Below are 16,681 nucleotides of genomic sequence, written 5' to 3' on the forward strand. Positions count from 1 at the left end.
GGTGGGTATGAGATTAAAGTTTAGATAGCTAGAAACATTGACACACTTCTTACTTTCTTTTCCTTTTTTAATCACAGAAGCAATTTATTTTCTTTTGGAGTGTGTCCCAGAGTTAGATTTTGCTGATGCCATGAAAGCCTTTGACTGAATGATGAATTATTATCTGGAGGTGCCTCTACAAAGGAAGCTCACAGGACTGGGTAGCCTAAATAACTGCTATTAAACTACTGCCATTTTAGTGGAGGTGGAAGCCATCCTGAGTGTCCTGTACCTTTCACCCCTAAGGGTGTGTCTTAATTCCCAAACTAGCACAACTTCCATTAAAAATATATATAATCCAGGCTACGACGAGGCAAGGGATTTTATTCAAATTGCAGATGTTTTTCAGGATTTCAGAAATTATTTGGTGCGCTTTTCACCCTGCTATCCATTCAGGGCACATGTGCATGTGTGCAGTCACGCACACACACAAAGACCATTTCCTCCACTCCTACCCAAGTAAAATATGTGACTTTATAGTCCAGGAACTTAGCTGGGATTGTCCATGCCCACGCACCAGACTAGTTTTTTTAGTTTCTGTCTGTGACAAGGATCAGATAAAGAAGTTTCATTAACAAGACTTCATTCCTGAGGGAATACAATTGGTTTGAAAGTAGAAACATTTCAGGGAATTTATGAGTGTCTCTGCTTTGAACTCATGATTTTCTGAAAGTTGCTTAAACAACAGAAGTAAATAGCCTCATACAATATGCCAGCAAATTTGTTTGACAACTGATGAAGGAGGAATGGGGAGGGGGGATGTGGAAAAAACATGATTCACCAGAGAATAGTTACCTTCTGTAGAAGCAGTCAAATAGTGACAGAGCCTAGTCAGAAATAATGTAGTCATAAAAAAAGATTCATTGGATAATTTACTTGAAACAAATAATGTGACCAACTCTACTCCACAGCCACAGAAAAAAAATTTGCCTAATAGCACATGACAGAGCTTTCTCTGGAAAATATATTGCTCTACAGTCACCACGTACCTTTTCAAAGGAACTGGCATTGGGAAAAAGCATCCTTCAAGCATTTAATAAGGGAGATTTTTCTTTATGACTTTCATTTAAAATACATTATGAAAATCACTTGATTCTACTTAGCTGCCTCCTGATTTTGAGCAACTGACTTTCAAAGCCACCACAGTGCTGGAACTAATTTAATATATTAAGAGGAAACATTGTCATTTGGCATCAGTCATACTGTTTGGAAAGTTTACTAACATGTAAAGTCTACATCACCTTATCATTGCTTGAGACATGGAGACTGACATAGACTCATTACCATGGAAGGGGAAGTCTTTGTCCATTCTTACCAAATCTGTATTGAACAGAGTCAGAGAAAGACCCTTGCTTTATTATTTGCAGTAACAAACAGCGCTTACCACATAGCTCCCCACAAACTTAGTTCACCATTTGGATCCAACTGAGTTCTGACCTGAAGTAGGGATAGTCCTTCCAAGCAGTCCATGATGGAAATTTCCAGCCAGTGGAAATCTGCCTTTCTCTTTACTGCAGAGACTTGAGTCAGTGTCATTTTCATACAGTTCTGTTTGGTTAGCTGAAGTGTGTCTGGAGGGGATCCTGCCAGCAAAATACTCAGTTTTTCACGCATCCTGTCTGAAGCTTCCCCAGCAGATACCGCCCATTAATTGGGGCTTAGGTTGCTTTAATATTTAAACACTAATTGCTACCATCAAAATTTTACTGTGGGCAACTGCATCTGGTCAAAAGAAAAAGGTTCAAATTCTCATGAACAGACCCAGAGTAAATTTGTCCTAACTTTTCATCTAAGCATTTAAAGACATGAAATTCCTTCATCATTGCTGATGCCAATAAGAGAGCAAACAAACTGCCAGTAGAAACTGCCCTAAATTTTTTGAGGAAATATTTTGCAAATGGCAAAGAAAACTCAGCTGGAAGATCTGCTGCCCTCCTTCCTGATGTCTTTGTGTTACAGTCAAAGGTGACAGTAAGCACCCTGGCTTGTGTGAATACAATTCCCTGACAAACTCTGCTTTTTGTTGCTTCTCCAGTTTCATATTAATGTAAGCTTATAGAACATTTAAAATAAAAATGCAGTTTTCCATCAGGTTGTATGAGGCAACAGGAAAATTTGCTGTCTTTGAACTCTGTATCTCTGCAGGTGGATTCACCTAACCCAACCCAATTTACACGGACAATACAGTATCCTACTAGTCAGTGGAGAGTGCATAGGTACCTCACACAGTGAGTTCTCATCTTCTGTTTTTATTAAAAGAATTGAGTGACACTAACTGCCAGGCAGCTGAAGCTGGGCAATACCTATCCCCTCTCCAGCTCTATTCTTAGTTCAGCTTCCGAACAGTTCAAACATGCTGCTGCAGTTGTTCCTCCTGTAAATGTGTTTCTGCATCACTGGATGCAATCTCTGACTTACCTGTGTAGCAGGCTTTCTGAGCAAAATAAAATGAAGTACAATCCCTGCCTCACTCCACCCCACAAAATTAAAAATATTTGTATCTTCTAGAGCATTTTGCCCAGATTTATTCAGAAAGGACATGATCCCTTCCTTCATTCTTTTCAGATTTATTTTTTTAGGAAAGTGTCCCCTTCTTGAACTCTTCAAGCTTTTCTACAGAATGTTTGTCTATGTTTCAAATACGTTTTATTACTGTCATCCTAGTCTTGAAACCCTCATCAACTAGCCCAAACAGGCTGTTAATTCTGGGTTGAGCAGCTTCAGCCCAGTAAACATGAGGCACAGATAAATTATTGTTAAAAGCCTGAGATGTTTATGTCTGACGAAAAATACAAACATCTTCTTGGCTTCGTGACTTCAAGGCTGTTTTTTAAGCTAAAGTTTTTGACTGTCAGAGAGTTATACCTCTTCAGTAGTAACTGGGACATAATGTGAAGGCCTTTAAAAAATCAGAAGTGATTTATGCAAAAGTTTTCACTAATCCCTCCTCAAACATTACATTTTTGAGAGCCTTTATGTGAAAGTAAGCTCTTACTACCCACAAATATTTGTACAGTGTCAATACAGCTATAAAAGCAGAAGTGTCAAGTCAATGATTAAATGGAAATGTTTCTAGGCAGAAGTATTTACTCACTGAAAAATGAATCCTGAGGCTTTGCAAAAATAAATGACATGATAGAAACACAAATGGCACAGAAACTCTGTTGGGTATCAGAATTCACTCCCAGTTCTCTTTGCCCAATGAGTGCTATTTTATTTGCTGTCCTTTCATGCAGCTCTTAATGTTACAGGGTGAGAGCAGGGCTGGTAACAAAATTAACTGGTAGCTTGGTGCTGGCCATTCTAGTGAGACCAAATGTCTGAGCAGTAAGGTTTAGTGCAGGAACTTTGGAGCCAGTGTTTTCAAAGATGAGAATTTTAAGTGTATATTTACAGTTTATATTTCACAATGTATATTTAACCTGAATTGTAAAAGCTTTTGTGTGCTCAGCCCTTCATAGAGCACTTATTTATGATATTTATTTATTTAGGAAACTAAGTGAGAGTTCTTCAGTAACAGTTGCTACAGAAGCCCTTCCATTTTATCCTTGGGAGCATAGATAGTGTTTGTCTTCAAAAACCTTGTTGTGGTACAAACCTACATGTTAACACTGCCCAGTATTCTGTTCAATCTGGAATGTTTGCAGTTAGAAGCAAAACAATTCATTTGGATACAGATGCAATATTTCTCAAAATCCTATGGAAATTTACTGTAAAATTTAACAAGAAACAAACAAACCACATGGCCCTAGAGGATGGTAATAGATATCCGTAAATGTTATGGCTCAAACAGAGGAAGAGCCTTGAAGACTGCAGTAGAGGCTGAAATATTTACTGTGAAGCTATTTGTTGTTTTTTCCCAGTGTTGCTGTATAATTCTGCTATATGGATAGAATTAAAGATAAGAAGAAAAAAGAATTACTCTGAGATAGTTATTTGCTACCAAAGTGAATTTTTCTTTTTTTTTCTATCACTGAGGATAAACAAATGTTTACCTCAGAGCTCACTGTTGTTAACACAAGGTAACACACTAGTCCCTTCAGCAGCCATGACTGGCCAAAAAACCGCTTGCTTCTTTTGGGTTTGTGTCATCAGCAGGCTTGTGAATGGGTATTGGTGACTATGGGGGCTGTAAGCCAGGGGTAAGGCTTACATTATCAGCTCTGCTCCTTTGTACCATGAGCTGAAGCACTTCCTGCACGAGTGTATTTTACAAACATGGCAGAAAACCAAAGTAACAAACAGACTGAAAAAATTTCCGGATCTCTGTGATTTTCTGAATTTGTTAGCCATTTTATCCTTCAGAAAAGGAAGCTCTGCTCTTCAGTAAGTCTTTTTCTAAGACAGATGTCAGCTTTATAGCTTAATCCATCTTCCCTACAAGTGTTTTTGGGAGAAAAAAAAAGACAAAAACTTAAGAAGGGACAAAAAATATTTTTAGGTGGGGATGTATGTGCAGTTTTCCTTCCTTTCTGCATTAGAATGTTCTCACTCTATTCCCTGAGCCACTTGGTAAAAGGTAAAGTACTTACAAAACTTTACCCTTTTAATGAGAACAGAATTCATTTGCTGCAGGATACCTAATGAAAGAGATCTTTTAAATTTAAAAGAAGTCAAAACATTGTTTTATTGAAAACAGACAAGAATGCTTAGAAGAAAACAAACAAACCAACCAATCAAAATCAAACCAAAACAAAAGATTAGCCAGAATGGTTTCTGAGAAGAGGTTTGTTTGATAGCAGATGGAGTAAGGACCAGTGGCTCTTAAAAGGCGGCTTGTACCTGTGATCTGAACTACTGTGTGACATACTCAATTACTTTACCTGTCTGGATGTCATTTTTTCCCCCCGTTTATTTGACCCTCTATCTTATTTAAACTGAATTATTTAGTCTGGGAACTATGTATTGGTGAAGATGTGCAGATAGATTCCACCTTTTGGGGGATATTTTAGTAAAGCACTGGTGTATGAACCTCCTTTTCTGATTTGGTTTGTTGGGGACTTTTTTTCAGTACAGGAGAATTAAAAATAAGTGCAGTAATTTTACTGTCATTTTTCAAAATAGCCACATCATGACACCAAGCTAATATGGGGGAAATCTGCACAGAAAAGGTATAAGGAAGACTGAAGTAAGTGTGGGGAAAAATATAATGAAGAATGTTGGATTGTACTTGAAATGCATAGTTTTAGCTAATTCAGTCTGTATTTGTATGGTCTGTAATTATTTGGCACTGTTGCAGGAGTAGGTCAAATAGATCTTACATTAATAATTTTGACCTTTTGAATTTCCACACTGAAGTGGTTATAAATACATCTAGCTCTTCTTCTCAAGATTCATTTGAGTACTGGGGCAAATGGTAGGTATCAAACAGCTTTTTTTTTTGCTGTTTTTCTTATTTTCCTCATGGTAAAAAGTCTGAATTTTACTAGAAAAACTTTTTTTGCTTTCCATGACAAACGGAAAAACTACAAGGAAATGTTAAACCCCAAACTAGCTCAAAAAATATCACCTTTAAAAGATTTCAAAATGTCATGCTAGTGTTGTTCTTACAAAAGATGCCTGATGTTTTCTTCTTTATGATCTGCACTCTTTACAGAAAGCTCTTCACTGATGCCTCTTGCAGATCAATAGTACAAAAACAAATATTTTGTCTTCCTTGTTAGTTCTATCAGATACTCATTTATCTCTTCTATTTAACTTGTATCTGCGTAGAAACCCTTGCATCTAACATCTCTATAAAAGGACAAGTCAGTCCTGAAAATATTTTTGTTTGTTTTGTTTTAATCTGATCTTTTTCTTTTGTTTATTTTCCTTATAATGCTTTTCCCATGATCTCCTATGATGTCAAATTTTCATCATTATATATGTTTTCCCACTGTTAGAGAACATGAGAATGAATGGTAGCAACATTGTTACTCTTGAGAAACTGCTTTTAAAATTCTTTCTGGGCTGTATGAAATTGTAGATATTATAGGAAAAAACATGCAATGAGCAAGGCTTGGAGACTTTGAGCTGTAAATCAGCACATGGATTCTCACAGTTCCAGCTGTGGACCATTGGCATAGACACTAGTTTGCAATATCAGCCGAACAGTGAACTCCTGAATAATAGTGTATTTTGAACCCATGCCAACATCTGCTCAGCTACTTTTGACCCTCACAGCATAGAATTAGTTTGCAACTAAATTGCTTACAGCAAGGGCTTCTTATCTTCCACTGTATTGGAGTTAACAGAAGCATTTCTGAGCCACCAAAAGATGTTTCACAGTGAATATGGGGATTTGTAGCTTTGTCCATAGGAAGAGGGAAGTAACTTGTCTTAGCACACATTGCTCCTTCACAGTACTTCAGAGCAAGTAACTGAACAGCATGCCAGACACCACGCTTGAAACTCTGAGTCTCCTTTAAAAATTCAGCATCAGTACTGCTGGCTGCAGCAGAACTGGCACTGTTGGAACAGCCCTCACTCCCACTAGTAATATCCCTCCCTTGGCTATCCTGTGCTTAAGGAAGGATTGAGGATCAGGGGGACAGAAAGGGTTTTCTCTTTCTCAAGACTACAGCCATTTAAATAGGGCATATTGTTTCACCATGCTGGGAAAAAGAAAACCAACCCAAAGTTAAACCCAAGACTGACAGAACTGAACAAGCTTACTTGGTAGTGATGAGCAGAGATTTTTAATATCATCTCCAGGCCTCCACTGGGTACCAAACTTTGTATAGTGGAGGGGGTTGGGGATATAAGCTTAGATTGCTGAATGGACAATATTTTATTCAAAACCTTTGGTGAAATTCTGTCAAGAATTCAATCAAATCTGTAAATCATTAGGTTAGCTCTGTTAGTTGGGTTTTTAATAGAAAGAGAACATTTTATTCCAAAAATAACTCCCTATAAATTATTCAGAAAGTAACATTTGGCCATCTCTTGCAACAATTGAGAGGAACCTGTAGCAAAGCAAGTGAAATTAAACTAACCCTAAAATGAGCCTGAATATTGCAGACTATTCCAGCAATAAAACTGTTTTTCCATTATTTTCCTTTCCTAGTTTACACATAAATGGAGAGAGGCACTTGGAGATAAGACTGAAATTAGCAATCACCCACTGTTCAGTATACTTTCCTTCAGACATTGCTAACTGTGATAACTTCCCCCTTTTTAATTTTTGTTATTGTTACTGTTTTATAGGAAAAGTGATCCAACAGTAGAAATAAGAATTAAATCTGTGGCCACCTTAGAGCACTGTATGACTTCCTTTCTGCTTATCTTATCCTCGGACTCTATGCCACTCTCCAAAACAACTGTAAATATTCTTGTTCATTACCTTCCTCTGAAGCTTTTGTGGAATCACAGTAGCACATTGTAACCATTGACTATGAAAGGGAGAAAATTCTGCTGAAAATAAAATATATCAAGCATGATTTGTAATAAGATCTATCCAGTCCTTTTGATTTGTTTTCAGTTTAGAGCAAAAAAATCAACTGGACATAAAACCTCAACCCGCTGAGATTTCCCTCCCTGAACAACTTAACTTCTATCAGACTGCTTCTGCCTCAGCTCATGCAGTAAACCCATTTGAACTCTTTGTTCTTTATGAGATTTTTAACCCTGTAAGCCATTCCATCAAGGTCCTGTATAGCTCACACTTGGTAGTTGTCCTGGATTCAGCAGTAGCAGTCATTTTTCTCCTTCTTAGCAGCAGGTGCAGTGCTGTGTTTTTGACTCTGGGCTTAAACCATGACAGTAGTAGACTGCTTTTACCTCCAGAAAATTTAGGGGGAATGGTGTGGCTTACAGACAAGCCTCTGCATTGAACCTTCTCCCTTTGCTTTCTTTTGGCCCCACAGCCATGTGAGTATGACATCCTCTGCGCTTTATTTTCCTGGTCTCCTGACACACTTTAATTCTTCCAGCTAGTTCCTGTTTAAGTAAATAGTGAGGGCAGCTGTCCCTTGAGCATTCCTCCTGACATCTAGCAAGTACATAGCACTAAAGACAAGTCTTCTGTATCCAGATACAGGCAAGCACTTGCATGTGCAACTTGTTCCCTTCCACATCTGCAGAAGAGTGAATTTTGAGGTCTGCATCTCAGGATGACAGTAAGCAGAATTTCCAATTAACATGAGTAAATATTTGGATCATCCCCAAATATTTGGATCATTCCCTGGGCCCACACAGATTTCTGTGCCACCCAGTTCTTTTGGAAATACCCCCACAGGGAGACCAGAATAAGCAGTCATCTAAGTATGGTGCTATTCTAACCTACAGTGACCAGCTGATAAAAACACTGGACATATTTACCCTTGGGAGCTAAAGTATGCCTTGCACTTGAATTGGCTTCTATGGACTGTACAGCTGATTTCCCTACACTTGTAAAAATGCAAAACTACACTGGTATCTATGCTGTGAAAATTGCATAGAGAATGCCTTTTCTACATTATAAACAAGGACAACTTGCTTTTCAAGTTGGTTATTGAAATATGTTTCAGGTTTATAAACCAACCTGTGACATTTACTTCAGTCTTAAATTGGCAGTCACCAACGAGTGAGGTGAAACAAGTTTACCCTTATAATAGATGCGTATCTTTTGTTAGGTAGTTTTTCCTCCGAACAAAAATTGTCTGGCAGCATTTTTCAGACAGGGAGGAAAAACATCTTCTTCATATGTAAATGGGGAAAAAAAAAAAAAAGGAAAAAAGTTTAAAAAATGTTTGTAGTTTTATCAGAGTTTTCTACTATTTAGAAACTGGGAGGTGAGGAGGGACATGATTTATTACACCTGTTAACAATGTCATAGAAACAAGTAAAATAATAATTGGTGTATGTTCCTCAAGGAAAAATACCACTGATTTTTAGCCCAGAGAATAGTTATTTCATATGAGCGAAAAAAGCACAGTTCACATTTATATACCAGATAAAAGATTAATTAGGAATTTCATGGTTTATTGTATCTGTGATGCATGAGTTTGTTGGAGCTGTTGAGTTTATCATTATTTCAGTTTCTTGCAGAACAACAAAACAATTTCAAGATTCAGAAATTGGTGTAAATATTTTTTTTTCTGAGTAAAGTATCTTTAAGTTCTTGAAATCTCAAGATAAAGAAATAAAAAATGAGGTCCCAGCTTTTCATTTAGGAGTTTGTTTTTTTCAGATTACTTTGAGTCTCAGTCATACAACTTCACAACTGAAATTAACCCACTATCCAACATCTGAATTTCTATAAAATATAGGTAGAAGCCTTCCTGAAAATGTTTATGGGAAGTCTTCCTCTGTTCTGATTGATTACAGAACTAGTCAGCTAACTGCTTTATTTAAAATCTTAATTAAAAATATTAAGACTGAATTAGGGAGTGTGTTAGATTTTGTGTGTGAGAGAATGCTATCTTAAATTCCAGTAGGTTAATCTGGGATTGGAAAAAAGTGTTTAATTGTTCCACTTTCTAGAGAAGGAATAGAGCATATCTGGAAAACTTCACTATGTTGTCTTACTTCACTGCTGATTCTGCTGGTTTTGACTAGGTTAGAGTTAATTTTCTTCATAGTAGCTAATATGAAGCTTCTTTTGGATGTATGCTCAAAACAGTGTTGTTAATTCGGGGCTGTTTTAGTTATTTGTGAGCAATGCCTACACAGTGTCAAGGCCTTATCTGTTGCTAATTCCAGAGAGTAGGCTGGGTGTGCATAAAAGCTGGGGCAGCTGACCCTAACTGACCAAGGACATATTCCATACCATATTATGTCATTCTCAGTATATAAGCTAGGTGGAGAAGAAGAAAAGGGGGGATATTCAGAGTTAGGGCTTTTGTCTTCCCAAGTAACTGTTATGCATGATGGAGCCCTGCTTTCCTGTGGAGATGGCTGAACAGCTGCCTGCCAATGGGAAGTAGTAAACAAAATCTTTATTTTGCTTTGCTTGTGTGTGCAGCTTTTTTTTTCCTATTAAACTGTCTTATGTCAACCCATGAGTTTTCTCACTTTTTACTCTTCCAATTCTCTCCCCAGCTCACCAAGGGGTGGGAGTGAGTAAGTGAGTGAGTGAGTGAGTGAGTGAGTGAGTGAGTGAGTGAGTAGCTGAGTAGTGTTTGTTTGCTTGGTGGAGTTGAACCACAACACAGGTGAATATCTTCAGATCATGTCTTCTGTTTCAGCATTCCTGATAGGCACTGTTCTTCTGGAAAAGTCTCTTACCATGAATTCAGAGAGCTAGAAGCATCAGCAGTTCAGGAGGTTGAATGCTGTTTAAACTTAGGAGGATGCAGATTTTAGGGCAGAAAGCACATCCTGGGGGCACATATGTAACCAGGGGAGGTGTGTGTGAACAGCATCACAGATTGTGTATCACAGTGTCATTTTTGTGTAGGAGGAACAGTGTGAAAGAGGAATATTTCCTTTTTGACACAGGAACATTTTAACATTGAAAAGGTGATGGAAAGTGAAAATACTCTTAGAAATTATGAGACATGGTGTTTCCTTCTTCCTAATCCTCATTCCTTCTTTTCCTCCCTGCTGTCTAGCTATGGTCCATAAATGGTGAACTTTCTCTCAGTTGTGGCCAGAGCTCCCATGACAAATGATTTGGCTTCTACCTCATATTTTTCTCAAAAGAAGCCTTTTGCAACTTTCATGTATGCCAGGCTAGCCAAAGCTCTACTGGAGCAATAAGAGAGAGCTTATGCATTGGACAGGTAGTTCTACGGTGCTTAGAAGTGTGGGAGAAGTCACTTTTCCATGGAAATGTATGGAGACAACTGTTAGTTAAAATATGCAGCTGTAATTTTAGCCCTTTGCACAGGAAAAATCAGTCTGAGTTCTGTGTGGCAAAGGAATTCATAATTCGAACTTCCTTAATGTGTTAACCAAAAGGAGGGTACAAAGTGGCACAATAGAGGAAGTTTAAAAAAATATATATTTCTGCTTCTGTATCTTAGGCAAGTCCCTAGCACAGAATCACAGAATGGTTTGGGTTGGAAAGGACCTTAAGATCATCTAGCTCCAAACCCCTGCCATGGGAAGGGGTGCCTCCCTACACCACGCCTCACTACATCATGTTGCCCAACCTAGCCTTGAACACTGCCAGGGATGGAGCAGTTATCACTTCTTTGGTCAACGTGTTCCAGTGCCTCACCACCCTCACAGTAAAGAAGACAAGGAATTGAAATCTTCTGTGTATTACTATAGAAGAGCCAGAGGGCTCTCTCAGGTCAGTTTACAACAATGCAGTTCTATGTTCTCACTGTGTCTGCATACCTCACAGCAATGCCCAGCTTACACCAAAAATAAAGACAATGTGGGAGTCACAGTAGCATATCTGAGTATTTCACTCTCTTTGAAGGACTAATTTGAAAACAGAGAGGTTTGTCCTATTTTAATTATGTTGAAAAAAATCAGGTTAGAGAGCCTTTAATTATTTTTTTCCTGTTTTTAGGAAAACAGAGGTTAACACAGGGGCCAGGAAGAACTCAGATTTCTAACTACTTTTCTAAGGAGATGTTACAAATATTTATAAAGCAGCAGTCTCAGTGAAACCCCTTAACATTATTTGGAGCATTTCAGCAGATGCATATGTTAGCAAAATACAAATATTTCAAATGGAAACACTCAAGATATATTTTATCCTCAAATGTTCCATCTGTTTCCACAGCTAAAGAATTGTCCTGCCCCAAAATTCTAATAAAACCTTTGTGCTGTTGCCATAAAAGTTGAAATTAACTTAGGTAACAATGTGGCAAAACAATTCCCAGAGGAGCATGAGAAACCATCTGCTCAGGCATTGAACTCAGCAGGAACGTGAAGGAGAGGGGTTGGAGGGAGAGAAGGATTTGCAATGAAGTATTTTCAAGCCTGAATCAATAGATGCATACAAACAGGAGTTGCTGTTAAATTCTGCCAAATGTTCTTCAGTAGGATAATATGCTGTTCTCTGCATAATGTAGATTTTTGTATGGCAGCAAATTGTCAGGAAATATTCTCCTCAGTATCTCTTTCCTGCTTGCATTTCATCCTCACTTTGCAACTAACTGGATTACTAATTCCACATTCTTCATGTTGGAAAACATATTTGATGCTCAGCAGAGCTCACTTTTTACCTATCTATCTTGAACAGCGTGTGGCAGAAAATATTGATACACATTGACCTTATTATTATTATTATTATTAATAATAATAATAATTTTTTTTCAGAGACATTTAAGGAATTCTTTGCATGACCAAATTCTGGTTCAAAACAAAACAAAAGTCTTAATAATATTTAGCTAATATATGATATGTAAGAATCCAAGGACAAATAAGTGTTTCATCAGCAGTGGAAAAATATGTCAAAGAGCTTTGAGTTTCCTTGAATAGTTTTCTGAAGTTATTTGGAAAGGCAGACCCTCTGTCAGTAAATACAAAATAAGTTCAGATGTAAAGTGGGATACCAAAGACAAGACTTCAGCTTCTTCCCAAGAAACAACAGCCTTGCAATGAGACCAAAGGTCAGCCAACAGCAGGAGCATTAAGCCAAGGAAGAGACTTGGGAATTCTTCTGCTTTTTATCATGTTGGGTGGAAAATGTTCTTGGCAAACACAAGATTCTAAGTATGATGGAGTAAAAAGCAGCTTTAGTCATTACTCTGCAGCTCCTCTGATTTAAGTCTGCAGTAACAATTAATACATAGGATCAGACACGGTGCTTGCTGAAACCTTTAGAGAAGTTATGTAGAAAGTGAGCACTGAATAACGCTTTGAGTTCTAATCAGCAAAATGGTCACATGTTGCAATTCCCCCAAACTAAAACATGGTTGTTTCCTCCACAAGGATGATCAGGGGATTGGAGCACCTCTCATATGAAGACAGGCTGAGAAAGTTGGGGCTGTTCAGCCTGGGGAAAAGAAGGCTGCTTGGAGACCTCATAGCAGCCTTCCAGTATCTGAAGGGGGCCTATAGGGATGCTGGTGAGGGGCTATTCATTAGGGGCTGCAGTGACAGGACAAGGGATAACGGGTCAAACAGGGGAGGTTTAGATTGGATATAAGGAAGAAATTCTTTACTATTAGGGTGGTGAGGTACTAGAATGGGTTTCCCAGGGAGGTTGTGAATGCTCCATCCCTGACGGTGTTCAAGTCCAGGTTGGACAGGGCCTTGGATGACATGGTTTAGTGTGAGGTGTCCCTGCCTATCAGGGGGTTTGGAAATAGATGATGCTAAGGTCCTTTCCAACTCTAACTATTCTATGATTTTATGATTCTATACTCTTTTTACTTGAGCAGCAAGCCTAAACTGACAGTAAGTAAATAGAGTTAAAAGTCTTTCTATGCAGCGTTTGTGCAGAGATCCAGCACTCTTGTTTGGCAGTCCTGTATGGATTAACTTGTCTTTGTGTACAACAGCAGTAAAACTAAAACAAAAACATCCACAGTTCCATCAGATTTCTGAAAATAGTAGGTGGGCTAACTCTTAAGAGTACACAAAGTAAATAGCCAGAAGCGTCTTGCATATGAAGAAGGAAATGCAGAGATCTCGATGTCAGCATTGCCCAACTGTTTTTCCTTCTATCCCAGTTTGGCATTTGCTGGAACTATGTATGTAGTAGGAACTGATTGTGATAGTTTTACTTCAGGGGCGGGCTTCCTTTGCTACTGTGACTAGTTTGAAGTAGGGTCATACACAACGTACGCCATGCCAACATATGCAGTGAAGCATACGCCTAAGAGCTGTACAGATTGTACTTAAATAACTTTCAGGGTTATCCTTTCTTGTCTAGGTTAAATCATATTGACTAGAAAGAAGGGAAAATATTGGTTCAGTGGGGTTTTGCACATGCCTAACCCATTTGTTGCAAGGATCAAAAGAATTTGTCCAGAAAGGTATCTGTGTTTGTTGGTAGAATATACTACATTTATACCTGTACCCACAGGCCCTGTAATGGAAGTGATTAATTACTTTGATTGCCTTGTTTGCTCACATAGCCTGGCTAGGTTTGGGGTTTTTTTTTAAAGAATGTTTTACTATTCTACCAGGCCCTGTGGAGGTGAAGCATTTTGTGATGGAAATTTGAGTCCTTGAGATTCAGTTTACTGAGCAAATAGGTTAAGGTTAGAATTTTTCTCCCCAGTATCTTTGATATGTAGATTGGATGATGAGATGAAGACTTCTTGTGTTTTGCAACATCTGATAATGATAGTTAAAATAAAAGCTGCAAAAACAGTGTTTTACTGTATTCTCTGTTAGAGAGGCAAGGATTTGGTTTAACACCTTTTCTATTTTCAGCTGTGTCTCTGAAATATTTGGGTGATAAAGGGGCTGAATACCTCTGTGGAAGAATACACTGCTGAGTTTTTTACCTGTCAACAAGCATAATGCCACTTAGTTAACTATTAATTCATTAACCACCATAGAGGGGCACTTGCATCTCAAGGAATTTATAGTTCAAGAGGCATAAACAAGAAAAAACAGACCTGGGGAGAAGGTGAGAGGAAAACAGGTATTTAATTGTTACTGCTAGATGGGTTCTGGTCATCCTATTTTTGATTCTATTTTATTCTCCATATACTACTGCTATATACTCATTGATTTCACTCTTTCAGAAGGCAAAATCCAGTCTTCCATATCCTGACTAGGCACACTGCTTTCTGTCTTTCATGACCTCCTCTTTTCTTTCTCTTTGTGTGCTGGCTGGTGAGTTACCTGTTGTTAACAGCACAAGTGATCAAAACCATGTCCTTGCTAAAGTCAGCCAACAAGCTGTTTATGACTCAGAAAAGAAGCCTTCTGGTTATTTGGCTCAATTAGAGCCATATGGACTATCTACCTCCCAAGTGCAAATGGCAATGAGTCGGAGAAAAAGACTCCCTCCCCCCACGCTAAGCAGGAAGTGTTGACCTAATTGACAGATAAAGAATCTGGCAGGTTAAATGGAACAGAAACTGATACAGCTATTGCTTAAAATGTCTTTTGCGTCTAGGTTTAAGGAAACAATAGGAAGCCAAATAAGAAATGAAATTATTTTAAACCATTTCATGAAAATGACAGAGATGCTACAATTACTTACAATGTACCAGCCTTTGCACATAGGTGAGTGCTAGCGTAGTTTCCCACTGAATAGAGGAAAACATTGCGTGAAAAAAGAAAGGCAAAAATATCCCACATTAGTATGAACACAAGCAAGCCTCAAGAGTTGCAGTAGATAAGGCTTCTGTAATAAAGAAACCTACAGCAGTTGCAGAAGGACCTTGCAGATTTACACATGATGAAGACATTTACATAGAGATTTGTACTCTAGGTACAGCAGAAGTTATCACAGTTATCAAAGTCAGCTATGTATGAATTGCACAAGAACCTATCCATGATAGATATAATTGCTTAGGGAATTCTCTTAATAGTAATCTAACTGTCCAGCTAAGGGTTGAATCAGAACTCCTTTCCTTGAACTGGCTTGCAGATTTGAGGGACTTGGAAGCCCTTTTTCATACTCAGATTGATTTTTAGTTCTCAGGCCAAAAAGATTTTTCTTTCATCCTCTGAGCCTTTGTATATATATAAATATATAGAGACAGTATAACATTTATGCCTTAGCTGTTGAAACAAACTGATTTTTACAGCTCCAGTCTTCTTTCCCTGATGTTTGCCTGTTCTCTATATTTGACTCCAACAAAATTGTTGTGGCAGATGCCTTGATAAGTTCCTGTTGCAGCCCGATTCCTTTCCTTTTCTGATGCAGCATTAGTTTCCTTCATTTTCCAGCACTTTGAAAAACTCCTCTCACAAATTATGACATGCATATTTTATAAAGCAATTCAGTATGCTAAAATATGCAAATCAGTCTGATTTTGCCTGAAGGCATCTGTCCAAGTAGAAATGAACCTTCAGAAGTTCATTATTTGCAGTCTTACAAGTGCTTTTCTGTACACAGATACAGATGCAGAAATCATAGTACCAAAAGGCAGAAGAAGGAAATTGCTGGAAGATACAAAGTCGTGTTTCTGCAGACAGGGGGTGGTGGTAGAAATACACTTGAAAATTATTAACATGATGTTTAAAAATTAACAATAAATTCTTTTATCCTATTGTGTATTTGGTTAGTGTCCAAGAATGGTTCCTCTGCCTGATGTTTTCTATGGTGCTTGCACTGATGATTTCTTGTCAAATTTAGCTGGAGGGAAAATTGAACAGGGGAAAGAAAGAGTGAGCATGGGAAGAAAACCACTGCCATGGGCAGCTACCCTCCATGAAATTGTGATCAGTGCCACTCAATTTGCTTTTCCTCCTGAGAACCTATTGAGCTCACTTTTTGTAATAGAGGGACAATAGAGGCTTCCTCACAACTTTGTGGCCACACTGGAGAGCTGATCCACTTCTCCTCATAGTTTCCATAGGCTTTCATGAGGGTTAGGAATATAGCCAGGAGGCAGCAACTTGGAAAAGGTACAGTGGTCAGATTCTATACCCCTCAAAGCCAAGCAGCTGTGTGTCTCCCCATCCTCATGGAACCATATTGTCCAGTTTCTGATAGCTGAAAACTCTCCTGTTTAAGTTCTGAAACGTTCATGTTGATTTCCATGATCTATCACAGGGGAGCTCTGGAACTTCAACCACAGTCTGTTGCAGTGACATAACTGTCACATAGTCTTTCTGAGCTAACATCTGGACACTGCAAGGGAAGGTAAAA

The sequence above is a fragment of the Melopsittacus undulatus genome, chromosome 7, assembly GCF_012275295.1.
Source record: "Melopsittacus undulatus isolate bMelUnd1 chromosome 7, bMelUnd1.mat.Z, whole genome shotgun sequence".
Taxonomy (NCBI): domain Eukaryota; kingdom Metazoa; phylum Chordata; class Aves; order Psittaciformes; family Psittaculidae; genus Melopsittacus; species Melopsittacus undulatus.